General features: G+C 53.6%; 1 protein-coding gene across 1 annotated transcript in view; it reads right to left on the minus strand.

Moving 5' to 3' along the window:
• SIGLEC11 (sialic acid binding Ig like lectin 11) overlaps positions 1–644 on the minus strand; it is a 19900-nt gene that overhangs the window by 8338 nt on the left and 10918 nt on the right. The gene's annotated exons all lie outside the window — the stretch shown is intronic.

Here is a 644-nt window from a genome sequence, read left to right on the forward strand (position 1 = left end):
CTGTTCTGGAGGAAGGATTCTTCCTTCCTCTTTCTTTCTGTTTGTCTGCCTTTCCTTCTTTCTTTCTTCTTTTCTTTTCCTCCCTCCCTCCCTTCGTTCCTTCCTTCCTTTCTTTTTTCAAATGTTTTATTTATTTCTGAGAGAGAGACAGCATGAGCAGGGGAGGGCCAGAGAGAGGGGGAGACACAGAATCTGAAACAGGCTCCAGGCTCTGAGGTGGCTGTCAGCACAGAGCCCGATGCGGGGCTCGAACCCACGAACAGTGAGATCGTGACCCGAGCTGAAGTCGGATGCTTAACCCACTGAGCCCCCCAGGCGCCCCTGCTTGCCTGCTCGCTCGCTCACCTGGCAAACGTCTGCTACAAACGGGCTGGCGACAAAGAGGAGAACCCGGTGCCCACCTCCCCTCCCCCACCCCCTGCTTCCCAAGCGCACTCAGCCTCCCTGCATGCCTCGGCCACATCTGTCTGTCTGCAGAGCGCACAAGCTCCCAGTTCCACAGTGAGAAGCAAGCAAGGACACAGGTCCCCACACTCAGAAGAGCCTGACACTTGGGGTGTGATGCTCTGAGGCTGCCATCTTGAAATGCTTAATAATTTTACCTTTGAATTTGTGTTTTGTAAGTGAAGCCTGAATGGGATAAA

The sequence above is a fragment of the Crocuta crocuta genome, unplaced genomic scaffold (assembly GCF_008692635.1).
Source record: "Crocuta crocuta isolate KB4526 unplaced genomic scaffold, BGI_CrCroc_1.0 scaffold334, whole genome shotgun sequence".
Classification (NCBI taxonomy): Eukaryota; Metazoa; Chordata; class Mammalia; order Carnivora; family Hyaenidae; genus Crocuta; species Crocuta crocuta.